The sequence below is a fragment of the Tachysurus vachellii genome, chromosome 23 (assembly GCF_030014155.1).
Source record: "Tachysurus vachellii isolate PV-2020 chromosome 23, HZAU_Pvac_v1, whole genome shotgun sequence".
Lineage (NCBI taxonomy): Eukaryota > Metazoa > Chordata > Actinopteri > Siluriformes > Bagridae > Tachysurus > Tachysurus vachellii.
In genome coordinates this window covers 11785042-11798764 of record NC_083482.1, presented here as the reverse complement: position 1 = coordinate 11798764, position 13723 = coordinate 11785042, and the positions used below count along the sequence as shown (strand labels likewise).

The window sequence follows — 13723 nt, the reverse complement described above, 5'->3', positions numbered from 1 at the left end:
ATTACTCAGTTTTATAAAATGAGATAAAAACGTAAGTCAATCTAGATAAGGGTGTCTTCCAAATGCCGTAAATGTAAGTGATTCTCAATTCACGTTGTCTCGGAATTTATTGAACAGTATGAAGCATTTCAAAATATATCATAGCAACATGTTTGTTCATGACTAAGTGAACTAGCTTTCCTAATTAAATAGCTAGCATCCTAGCTTTATTTTGCCTCAGGTAAACATGAGTAGATTTTCGGCATCACAAAATCTGAACGGTCAAATTCTTATGAAAGTGTTAAACAAATCTCTGACACACACCCACAATTACTTAAATAAGCCAAGCTAGCCAGATGGTGAAATAACCAATGTTTAACATTTGTAGTAGACTCAAGTTTGGATTTTAGCCACAATTTAAAATGTTTCTTATGATTTAACAGAATTAACAGTAGCCGGTCTGGTCAGAATACGATAACAAAAATGATTTTTATTCTAGCTAGCCTGCTATCTCAGCATGCAAATTCTGTGGCCAAACATTTTGAGCTTATACAGGACGTTCCCAAATTCTGTATTAAATTTGACCCACATACCAGTCTATATAATCAGAATCAGCCATCCAAGAGAAGTCAGAAGTATGTTTAAGTTCAGGAGTACTTTTAAAACAATTCTTTAATGCGGTTTATATCAGTCAACCATCAAATTATACCAACCATCAAATTATTCCATTTGGCTCCTGTAACAACTCATGGTTGTACATAGTACTGGTTCAATGGAAGGTCTTTTCCATGTGAGCTTGGTCTCTGGTTGTAAACATTAGCCTGAAACAATTTTTTTGTGGCCTTAGTTGAAACCGACCTGCAAATTGGTCTTCGACAGAACTTTGGCATCTGGCTAGTTTCTAATTTAATCCACACCTAACTCTTCAGCCAGCTCAGCGTTTCAAGGACAGAATCAATCGCTTTCACAGAAACATTTAGAGAATGGATTTACATCCACTCTGAATTTAATTAATTTTAATAAACATGCTGGAGGCTGGCGCTGGCTTTCTGCTGCATGACGCAGAGGGCATGCCAGTGAACTGAGAACGACATGAACGAGAAGCATCACAAATAACTGCCGGCTTAGCCAGGTGTTGTTTTGCTGCAAAATAATGTGTAATGTATCATTATAAATAAAGCGACAGGTCAGTTGCTGGAGGTTGGCATTCACAATATAGTGACATTGAAAAACACTTCTTGTCACGCACATGTTGTGTGTGCGAGACAACACACACATACACAGAGAAGCACGCAGGGCTCCAGGAGCTTTTTGTTTCTCGTTTGGATGCCACTTCACTGAGGTTGATCAGGCAAAAGTGCAAAAGCAGAGTGTCCTGCCCTTCATCATATTTGATGTACATCAAAAAAGCAGACGTGATGCATTGCCTTTTAGCATAGAGCTAGGGACCAAAGCGGTGTCCCTGTGTGTAAGACAGAGTGTGAACAGAGTTCAGGTCTCTCATCAAAGGGGTCAGGACTATGTGACCCTGCAACACTGCCCCTGGCTCTGGACATTAAACATCAGATAAACGCAATATGAAGCAACAAGATGGAACTGTTCCTATTCCCTTACCTATGTGTTTGTTAAGGCCTGTTCGTAGTGGACGCTTTTTACAAGAAGTGGTAGAGCAATATAATTATTAGCAGAGTATCTCTGGGATTTTATTCCCACACAAATCCATCAAATCAGTCATTTTTCAGACCATGTGTTCACCTGGCTGGAAAGATTATGCCGTATTCTACCTCCTGTTAAATGAATACTAATAACCACACATAATGTACAGTACATATCTCCTGATTAAATCGACATGGAATATTTAAAGTTTTAAGATTCAGTTATTTTTCGTGTGTGAGAAGAGATTTTACACTGGCAAACAATAAAATATTGATACTATTTATAAGGATTTTTCAGACAAGCATCACTCCTAAGGGTTTTCAGTAAGTTAATGAGTTTGTGGTCGGAAGTACAGTATATCCTACTGTCATGTAATTGTCATGTGACCCAACCGTCAACGAAAAAAACTTCCCAAAAACGAGTAACAAGTGTTTAAAACAAAAGTCCAAAACAACCAGGTTTATGTAGTACACATGGAATTATACTGTGATGACAAGTATGTAAATTCTCTCTCCTTTGTACAGAGATGACTTATCCCCTGCAAACTGGTAATAATTACTATAAACATGCTCTAGCAACATTACTTAAAAAACATATGTCTAAAAATCTTATCCTATCTGAATAAATATTTAGAAAACCTTGGATGTGTGTGTGTGTGTGTGTGTGTGTGTGTGTGTGTGTGTGTGTGTGTGTGTGTGTGTGTGTGTGTGTGTGTGTGTGTGTGTGTTGTTTTTTTCCTTCGGGTGGGGGGGGGGGGTAATCTGTGACACACCAAGTCTTTATCAAGGACAACATCAACATGAAGGACACCAACAGAAACAGATGTTGGTATTGAGAACATGGTGAGACTTCATTCAGTCTTCAGAAGATATGAATGCAGCAGATATGAATGCTGACTTATTATAGAATGTTTTGCAATCTGCAGTATAAAGGAGCAGGGATATTTTACATTTAAAATGTATAAATGTATATATTATATTTAAATCCAATAAATGATGTGATATACTGCCTACATTTTTCTCTTGCGTAAATAACAAACGTGTCATGTCCCTTAACTTATAACATGCACCTTATGTACATGAGAAATTTTTATAAAACCTGTCTGATATTATTCGTGAGGAAAATATGAGCGTGTAAATCCCAGTGTAGAGCCAGCTGCAGGGACTTCTATATAAATTACTTGAACAGGTCTCTCCTAGAAATGTTATTTCCTTCCTCTTTCTCCAAGAGAAACCATGGGGTTTTGTCCAAAATAAACACCTAGACCCTGCCCAAATCCTTAACTCTACCCACAATATACACGTCAGTAGTTCTGTATGTCTAATAAATGCTCACTGGTAACAGTAAAACCAGGGAGGCTTCAGAACGTCTTTACAAGTGATAAATAATCCATAATAGTTATAATAGTAATCCATAATAGTAATCCATAATAATCCATATATATATATAGCCAAAATAAAGACAAATTCAAGTTCATTGGGTTTCTTTGTAAACAAATAAATAAATAAATAAATAAATAAATAAATAAATACATAAATAAATGGATAAATAAATAAATAAATAAATAAACCTTAACCCACCAACTGTTTTACCTTTCCCATGACTACTGTGTGAAAGAAATCTCTTTGAACTAGGATGATGTTTAAAAAAACAAAGTTCTAATATCCCTGAATTTGTAGTAAATGATTTATATTTTGGCCAAATGTAAGCTTTGATTTTGTTTGTAAGCTTAAAAAATGTATTAGGTAATATCCCACTTATGCCAGTTTTATACCTGTGAAATTAGAATTGTCTTTTATTAGATTAGATTACTTAGATTATTATCTGTCACACTGTACAAGATGATCTCACAATAATCTCGAAGGATTTCTTTATCAGACTGAGCAATAAAATGTTCTCCATGTCAGGTTAAGATGACGATGTAGCTCCTTTGACAGCAGTAAATTATTACATTCTGCATATGACATCAATCAGCCTGAAATTGGGTTGGCTGGAAATCAGGCTGGAAATTGGGTTGCATAAATAGAAACAAAAACAGAAAATTGTCCTTGAAGTAATAAGAATATTTTTCTTTCTATTGGAATATTATATTTTTCTACGCCACTACAGTATTCGTTGCTCTCCTGATTTTCTTGTTGTTTCCTGCTGTCCTGCTATTGGTGGCTTTTAGATGAGCAACATGGCAATGATCACACTCTTTCAATTTCACTTTTAAAACATTTCAGACATTTTGTTGTTGTCTTTAGTCAGAATTGCATTAAATCCGCTCAGCACATCACTTTAGGAGAGCCTGAAAACAAATACGCTCCATGTTTAAATTTAACCAATGAAAGTGAGTTTCACCTGACTACTAGAATCATATGAAGCCTACACCAGGTGATTTGAGAAACACAGTGGTAGTATAAATGTCTCACAGTCAGCATCACCAACAGTGTTCCCGTTTAATTAGCAGCAGAAACACATGCCTCACACTGAATTAACATCAATCTATGATTGTTGATGAAGTACAGATTGCTGATAGAAGTGTTTCTACAGGACTGGCAACGCTTACATTTTTTTGGGGCACCGAGAATGATCACTAAAGTCCAACACAAATGTCAAAATGTGAGAAAACCTAAAACCTTTCATAGGCAACCTTTGATGTACAGCAAACATATCGGGGAAACTGGGCAGCTAAAGTGAATAGCAAGTTCCTGGCTTTATTTCAGTCTGTTTACATGAACATACAGTACACATGGTAACAGTGACAATTTAATTGAGGATGCTAACTATAAAACAAACGTTAAGTAAAAGTAAAGGTGTGGAGCAAAGCTCTCTTGGTGTAATTGATTAGTTGTTTAGCAATTGTCCAAACTAGAGTCTATACAGTATGATAGTAATGCGTAAATATTATCAAATGTGCTGTATTTGATTTGGTATAATAAAAGTTTAATTAGCAGGAAAGAATTCTGGCTACAGTAGACATTTATGCTTTTCTAGCCTAGCTTTAAAATTAGATAATTTAAGTATTAATTAGGATAAGTATTATTGCTACTTACTGCAGTATGCTTGTATTTATATCCTAAAATAAAATAAATAATACTTCTGGATGCATAATGATGATTAACATTGGTCAGATGTCAAAAACAGTTCATGTGCACCTTGGAATTTTGACAACAATTTATATTATCTCTATAATTGCATCTAACTGCCAGGAGTTGAATTCTTGTTTCATCTAAATTGAATAGAAGCCCATTTGGCATTAGATATCTGCCGGAACTTTGTGCTGACTCCAGCAGAAGCTTCTAAAAGCACTATGCCTCAAACCATCAGTGACAGTCATGGACTTAGTAAGACTTTGTTGTATAAGACTATTCATAATGCTCCTATTGCGTGCAACCTCCTGGATCCAAATTACAATTAAATGTTGAGGTATTGTTATAAAATCACCAGAGACTCTTTGCGTATATCGCAGTCAATATGAGTTATAAAGTATTCATCTGGGTCGAGTCTGCCAGAGAGCAAGGAATGGAGGCTTGGAAATGGTTAGCTACTGTGTGATGGTGGATATCCTCTCTGAATATATTTGCACTCATTACTCAACCATTACTTGACCAAAACTGCAAAGTGTTTTAACAATACCCAGCAAAGGTCATGGAATAATGGTGGAAAATGAGGTTTAAAGTGTGTGCATTGATGTACAACGTTTCTGTAAAATCTGACACACTCTTAATTTGTACTGTAAATAATCTCAGAATCACACTATCCATTATCACCCAAAGAAGAATGTGCTTTCTTATGCGGTTTCTTTTTTTTTTTTTGCAGTGTTGCCTTTGGCTTGCTCATTAGAGGTCTGCTTTGCAACCATGTTTGTTTTTAGTGCTAGACAAATAAAATAGAATTCAATTATTGGGGAAGTCCAAGAGGAAGAAGAGATGGAGAACAAAAAAAAAACAGCAGGGGAGAACATTACTCTTCCTGACCTGAAGACAGAAGGGAAATGCCATGCTAGTGTGGGTGCACAACTAAGTTTTTTATTATGATGTTTCAGTTGTTGCTTAGGCTTAAGTATATTTTTCTTGGGTCTGCTGGGAAATGTAATTTTCTTTCTTTTTTTTTTTTTTCATATTTTCTGTTATTAAGCACTCTGTGGAAATGCTCTTGTTAAAAGATGCCAAATAACTGTAACAAAGTAAAGGAAGAAGCCACAAAACTAGAAGCACAAATTTAGAAAAATAAGTCATCATAAAAAAAGAAATACGTATACAAATTAAACTGCATATTTCTGGCATATAATCCATCAAATAAAATTAGAAATTAGTTTCATTAGTGTTAGTTGATCAAAATAGTTAGTAGCGTTCAATTAGTAAGTACCTGGTCATTTTTTAACAGTCTGAATACTTATCGGTTCTGATATTGAAGATGTTTTATTCACTACATGCCCAAAAGTTTCTGGATACCTGACCATGACATCTATACTGTATATGAGCTTTGTTCAGCATCCCATTCTAGATTGTCCTCCGGTCTCTTGGGAAGACGTTTCACTTTCAGAGCGTGGCTGTGGGATTTGCTTACTCCAGAGCCACCAGAGCATTAGTGAGATCAGGCACTGATGTGAGGAGGTCTGGGGTGCCCTTGGTGTTCTAGTTCATCCCAAAGGAGTTCAGTGGGAATGAGGTCAGTGCTTTGTGCAGGACACTTCCATGCCATTGCTTGAAAGCCATGTCTTCATGGAGCGTGATTTGTGCACAGTAGCATTGTCGTGCTGGTTCAGGTTTAGGTCTCTTTGTTCCAGTAATTGTAATATTATAAAGCTACAGCATACAAAGCACTGCACCACACTTCTTCAGATCCTCTAGGATTGCTCATCTGGTCTCACTATCTCTCAGGATGTACAAGAAAGGCAGGCATCAAGACGTTTCTCTTTTCAGGTAGAACACATTTCCCCTAGATGTCCAAACATCTGAGTCACTGTTTGTCTTCAAACAATGTCTAAATACCTACCTCTTCCTAAAGTAACTGAAATTTCAACTTTAGTAAATTGATATTTTTAGTTTTTCTGCTCAGGTTTTAAACCGATGATGTTCTTAGTCCATGACCTAAGTACCTGTATCAGGATGTATTTATTGAATAAAACACTTCTGTAAGTATCTCTGGATAAAGGTGTCTGCCAAATACCATAAGTGTAAATGTCATACAAAGACAGTTTATAACTGTGTGTTTCTAACAGTTTAGGGAAGACCTGTATATGGGTGTGATGGTCAGGTGTCCACAAATATTTGGTCATATTGTGTTTCATGTCTTTATACAAAATCTTGCTCTTGTTCTTTAATACTATCTCGTGCATATTACCATCTACTGCATGTCTCTGGTCTAAATTGTTCTATAATTTGGACTAGATGAGGTTCAGGCTGTGGTTAAGAGGCATGCAGTGGGAATGTAGATGAGACATTAATTCTTTGTCTTTATTCCAAGAAACACTGTCAGACAAAGAATTGCTAGTACCCACTCTTCTTCTGGGGTAAAATTCTGAGTACACGACTGTCCTCCCCAAGTTTACCCCTGTCTGTCCTCAACTCTGCAGTCCTCCTCTTTGCCAATCTATAAATGTCCTGCCATTTGTTGTAGACGTCATGGCCTGTTCCACTGTGGTAGCTGCATGCACTTCATCATTCTGCAATGTCATCCCTATTTTTTCATTGATGGATAAGCTGCTTTGAGACAGCAAACATCTTTTAAACAAGAACATAATTCTTTTTTTTTTTTATTATTCTTTTTAAATGTATAGATTTCCATACGTTATCTGTTATTTTCAAAAAGTGCAAGTTGTCTGAATGGATTCCTATTTGTTCCTATTTGTACAGTAGATTTAGAATTTCTATAAATTGCATTCTGACTGTTGATTAATTTGCTTTTTGACAGAATGTGAATATTTGCATTATTTGCATTTTGCACTGAACAGAAATGATAGATTACTACATGTTCACAAGATCATTAAACTTGGCTAGAAGAACCTCCATAATTTTAAAATCCAATTTGTTCACTCCCAACATCTTGCTTCCAATTTGTGCTTACACCATTTGCAGTGTAGCACAAGGTGTGACACACTGTAAGAAACCATAAATATACATCTCCAAAAGGACTGTTTTTAGTTACTTACTAATCCTGTGTAGAATTTCTTCCTATAAAGATCATGCTGGGAGTCACAAATACAGTGATAAAAACATTTTGCCTAACAATGTCTGGAAAAACTGTTATGCTACAGTATGTGTGATTTACTTACACAGTTAAAGTTTTATTCTGGCTTTATTCAGACAGAAGTGTAATAAATTTCTTCTGTAGTCGGATACGGGCTGCCAAAGTGTTTGCGTTGCTCCTGCGTCACAGTTAGATATGAATATTTAAATGCATTATTATGTCATTTAAATTCAATATTTAAGACTTTTCACTTTTGGAGGTAACCAGACCCTCATATACAGTCAGGGCATTAAAGCTCCCTGTCAGCAGAGGTCTCCCTTCCCTGAATGCCAATCTTACAATCCTAATCTACAGTACGTCTACTTTAGAGACCATATACAGTACAGTACGGCTGACAAAAGCATAGCTTCATTGTGAAGACTTGAATGTACTTGGTTTTGAACTTATTGTTTATTTTTCATGTGTGTTTTCCAAAAATTATTACATGAGATGAGTCAAATAAAGCAGTAAATCCAACAATCAATAATAATGCATTAAGCACAATACATTTTCCGTTCTGAATATCAAAACATGTCCTTTGATCCACCCGAGGTGTGGTAGCAACTGAGGAAAGTTCAAATTCAATAGCTCTGGAATGGGGCATGGAGTCAAACCGCAAAGAGATCTTTCATTAAATCTCCAACAATCAAACAGTCAATTATGAAAACCATGCAAGAGAGCCATCTGCGTAACATTGCTTAAACTTTTCTATGATTGATTATTTGCCTATCATCAGAGGGGTTATAATATCTATGCAAGGAAAACGATCATTTAACAGAGCTTTGAACATGGTGGCTGTGCTGGTGTATCATATTTCCCCAATAGACAGCATGCATATCAACAAATTAATGCTCTGAAAATAAAAACGATGATTGCTTTCTGTTGGATGAGTGCCAAATTATGTCTGGCTCCCACCCATTCTACATTCAAATGCTAACCCAGATACTCACGCAAGTCCATGTTATAAGGAACCTGATCAAAAAGACATGTTTTGTTATAAACTCTTGGGATCTTTTAGTTTTGATCCACATCTTTAATACTGAGCCATGGTCATGTTGTGCCAGCATGCCGTTAATCTGCTGTGTAGTGTATAGTAGTGTAACTTGTTTTGAATTTGTTTTGCAAGTAGTTTCAATAAAAATATTAATATTGATGTCAGGTCACAGCTCTGCAGGAGCCAAATAAAGGGTAAAGCATGCCTAAAGCACTTAAAGGAGATTTTTCATTTACATTCTTTTTAATAAATGTTACCTTTTTGGATGGAAGAAACAGTAAAGTCTAGGAAACATTCATTCTGCACAGTTTAGACACATTTGTCATTGTGGCTCTCTAAATTGATGATGTTTCTAAATTAGTTTTGTAAAAGTCATTGCCTAGGCAGCTCTTCTAGTTTTTGCTGAATAAAATGCTGTTTTTATGTTCCAGAGAAAAGAAATGTACAATGATGTTGGGATTCTGAGAACAACAGATGCACAATTATCATTTTAAGATGAAGTACAGATATAGTTGAAGCCATGGCATTTTTAAACACTGCTTTGGGGAAACTGGGATTGGGTAAGTGTAGTCATGCAACACATTTAACTTGTGTTAGCACTATCAGTGGCAGAATGCCAACCAAAAGCCCCATTTGCTGTTTAATCTTTCATACAGCTTCCAAACTTTCAGGAAATAAAAACCTTGTTTGGTGAATACTGATGACAATTCCGGTACTCAGTGACATTTGTTTTATTATTAGAATATAATTAAGAACGTCAGACACGGTTTACTGTAATTATAAAAAAATATACAGCCGCAATTGAGTCAAGCACCCTTTGCACGTAGTATCCACTATGACCAGTTCTTGCCAAGTTACATAAAACATACTGCATAAGTTGGCAAGAACTGGTCATAGTGGATACTACTGGATGATGAGACGGACTACTACCTACTGGAAAGAAGAAGAGCGGGAAGGAGAAGAGCAAGAAATGTTTTGTATTGTGTGTTTGCCTTGCACTGTTTGCACTAGATTGCACACGATGCACTTCATGTGGCTAGGACAACTTAGCCCTTAGCTCTTTGTTGTTTTATGTGGCTCCATGTTGTTTTATGGAGCACCATAGATCTGGAGAAGCGCCGTTTTGGTTTCACAATGTTCTGCATCAGCTATGGTTGAAAAGACAATAAGAGATTCTTGGCTTAATTTGACTTGAATTGACATTAGGATTTATAGCATTAATAAGGAATGTTAATTTATTCTGTCAGAGCAGAAGTAACACAAGTTTAATACAACTAGGTCCCACTGAAGGACCTTGGGATTAAGTGACATGATAAGGACTAATTTAGTGCCTTTGTGTCTCAAATTTACATTAGAAGTTTCAGTTAATTGGTGTGTGGAATAGAAATAAGGTTTTAGATCTATCTAATTAGGGACCTGTCCTGTCAGGTAGAAAACAAGAGAGAAAGTGAGAAGGAAATTGTTTCTAAGCTCAATAGGCTAAAAGGGCAAAGGCAAAATAAAACACCTTTTTGTACTAAAAAGTGTAAGTTTTACGGTTTGATGGAATCTTGGACATTAAGTCTCAAATAAAATTAACCACTTTTTTCTATTTGTTTGGTGCGCTGTGAAACTAGGTGGATCCCACTGTGGCTAAATTTCGGACAACAGCCAAAAATGCAAAAACTCAGCATTGATTGCATTGATTAAACTGGCTTCTTACCCAGTGTAACAAATACACTGGTAAAAGCAGTCAGGCTGCCCAAAAAATGCCTAAAGTCTTCTTAAGCTAAGCATGATTTCCTCATGCAGTGGAAGGAAAACAAAGTTTTAAAATGTTTAAATGAATTAATAAAATTATGTAGAATTTAGCCACCAAAATTGAACCGAACAGAGATTATTTCAATACTGAAGTAAAAGTGAACAGTTAGTGACCAATTTAATACCATGACTTTAAGGTGGATGGTGCTGGTGATCCAAATAATATGCGATTTTGCTTTGTTATATAGTAATTCTCTGGTCAACATTGTAAAATACTTTGTATGCTTTATTTATAAAAGGAACTGTTATGTAGCAGGTGGATTTTTTTCCACTTCAAAGCTCCTGGGTCCCTTATTCAATATGACTCTGTTTAAGGACTGTATGAAGTTTTATATATTGTCTCAATACCTGTGTGTGTTTAGTCCCACAACCCTTTTATGACACGAAATAGACTAACTACATTAACGTGCCTCCAGTTGTGAATCCTGATCAAAACGGAATGGCTATTTACTCTTATTTGACCCAATATATAGGTTGATGTCCTCTTTTTTATATGGAGACTTGTGTTTTTTCTACTGCAGAGAGCTTATCTGTGAGTCATGACCATTCTGCTCACAGATAGATGAGCGCCTCCAAAGCCTGAAGGACTGGCCTTGATCACGGCACATTAAAGAAGCCAAACTGAACCTTGCTGTTCTGTTATTCTGACATCTATTTTTTCCACGTTTCCTTGTTTGCTCTAATGCTGGTCAGAAAATTGTGTCTGAATTTACACAATCTGACTGAGCATTATTAAAACATGATGAACCAATGGTAAGCACGGAGCACAAGGCCTGGTCCAGAGTAGCCTAAGCAAGATTCAGAGAGGTTTTATGCTGACACACAGCACCATCATAACCTTGGCGAGAGTGATGCGCACAATTAACCTGCTATGGCATTACACTGTCATTTCACCCCTCATAAACACAAATTGATGTAAACAACATTTGTCATTATGACAGCACAGAAACAACATCTCGGGAAATAAGGGCCACTCTGCTAGAAAGCTGTTTTCTAGAAGGCACTTGTATTGCAGCATTACATATGCTCGATGCCAAGCAGAGCATCTATATATCTTGTTTACATGGTTTTTAAATGTGTAGTGGAGCCAAGTTACTGACAGCTTTGGGTGTGATCCATGATACACAGTATATTATGGCATAATATCAATGCAACTATATAGACTGCTTTATATCGGCCTGAAATTCATTTCTAATCCCAATTCTGAGCCCAGTGGAAACTACATGACATTCAAAAAACTTTTAATTGCTGTATTGCTCACAGTAAACTAGTAGACTGTTGGTTTATACTAATCCTTGTTTTTCAACTTGAGAGATCCTATCTGAAGCTCACCTTAACTCCACAAACACATCCATGTTTTTCTTGTATCTACATACTGTAGGTTTATCTGTGTCTTAACATCATGCAAAAACATGCAAGTACATATACTAGCTATGCTAAATTTACCATAGGGGAGAGAGACAGAGAGAGTGAGAGACAGACAGAGAGAGTGAGAGACAGACAGACAGAGTGACAGACAGGCAGAGAGACAGACAGACAGAAAGAGCGACAGACAGAGAGAGCGACAGACAGACAGAGAGAGCAAGAGACAGACAGACAGACAGAGCGAGTGAGAGACAGACAGACAGAGCGAGCGAGCGAGAGACAGACAGACAGAGCGAGCGAGCGAGAGACAGACAGACAGAGCAAGCGAGAGACAGACAAACAGAGCGAGCGAGACAGACAGACAGAGAGAGCGAGAGACAGACAGAGCAAGCGAGAGACAGACAGACAGAGCGAGAAAAATACAGAGAGAGTGAGAGACAGACAGACAGACAGAAAGACAGAGAGAGCAAGAGACAGACAGACAGAGCAAGAGACAGACAGACAGACAGAGCGAGTGAGAGACAGGCAGAGAGCGTGAGTGAGAGACAGACAGACAGAGCGAGTGAGAGACAGACAGACAGAGCGAGCAATAGACAGACAGACAGAGTGAGCGAGAGACAGACAGACAGGGCGAGAGACAGACAGACAGACAGAGCGAGTGAGAGACAGGCAGAGAGCGTGAGTGAGAGACAGACAGACAGAGCGAGTGAGAGACAGACAGACAGAGCGAGCAAGAGACAGACAGACAGAGTGAGCGAGAGACAGACAGACAGTCAGAGAGAGTGAGAGAAAGACAGACAGACAGAGAGAGTGAGAGAAAGACAGACAGACAGACAGAGAGAGTGAGAGAAAGACAGACAGACAGAGAGAGTGAGAGAAAGACAGACAGACAGACAGAGTGAGAGAAAGACAGACAGAGAGAGAGAGAGTGAGAGAAAGACAGACAGACAGACAGACTGACAGAGAGAGCGAGAGACAGACAGACAGACAGACAGACAGAGAGAGTGAGAGAAAGACAGACAGACAGAGAGAGTGAGAGAAAGACAGACAGACAGAGTGAGAGAAAGACAGACAGAGAGAGTGAGAGAAAGACAGACTGACAGAGAGAGCGAGAGACAGACAGACAGACCAAGAGAGCGAGAGACAGCGAGATGTGATGTCTAGAATCCCATCCAGGGTGTATTCCAGCCTCACTCCCACTGCTCCTAGTATAGGCTCCAGATCGACCGTGACCCAGATTGGTATAAAGCAGTTACTGAAGATGTTTGTATGAGTAAATAACTGTACTACAGTACACAGACTGTAACGCAGGCTGCAAACTAAAGTGTACATTATTTCACCTTGTTCACTAGTAATGCTTAAATATGTCAACACATAAAGAGCAAACACTTATACAGCGATGGAGAACATATAGTGAGGTGTTCTGTTCCTTCTTAGCATGACAATTTGTGCAGACAATTTCTGAATACAATACAGGGAGCCTTACATGTATTACATGTCTGAATTTATTTTTAGAAATACTGTACACATGTGATAGATCTCTAATAATGTGTTCTTAGTCAGCTGCTTTTGTGGTTAGGCATGGGTTTTAAAGGATACAGTTTCTTTTCACAAAGGAATAGCCTTTTCATTAACAGGAATAGCACACTGGCTCTGTGGTCTGATTACATTAAATGATTCCTATCATCAGTGGCTCAAGCACAAGTGGAAATG

The 13723-nt window shown here is 37.5% G+C and overlaps 1 protein-coding gene across 1 annotated transcript in view; it reads right to left on the bottom strand.

Annotated features, from left to right (window-relative positions):
* The window catches only part of kcna4 (potassium voltage-gated channel, shaker-related subfamily, member 4), a 38496-nt gene that overhangs the window by 20683 nt on the left and 4090 nt on the right, over positions 1-13723 (bottom strand). The window lies entirely within an intron of this gene.